Genomic DNA, 319 nt, shown 5'->3' on the forward strand with positions numbered 1-319 from the left:
GCGCAGCCTCGGCCCTTTCTGTCCCCGCTCGCGGCCGGCCGCTCGCTACCGTCAATCGCAAGCCAAGGGACTCGCGGCGCTCTGCAAGGAGCCCAGCATGCACCCCTGCTTCTATACGAGCGGATGTACGCATTTGGGGCGGCCAGCTGGCATCCCGTCCTCGGCCGCACCGGCAGACGCGCTCCGCTGGGCTCCCAGCGACTCAACCTGGTGTCACAGACACGGGGAGGGGACGTGACCCATCCATACACAAACCAACAACGTTACAAACTGTGAGATGAACTCTGCGCCTGTGAGCATCACGTGAGAAGCTGCTGCT

This window comes from Fulmarus glacialis, unplaced genomic scaffold (assembly GCF_000690835.1).
Source record: "Fulmarus glacialis isolate BGI_N327 unplaced genomic scaffold, ASM69083v1 scaffold15477, whole genome shotgun sequence".
Lineage (NCBI taxonomy): Eukaryota > Metazoa > Chordata > Aves > Procellariiformes > Procellariidae > Fulmarus > Fulmarus glacialis.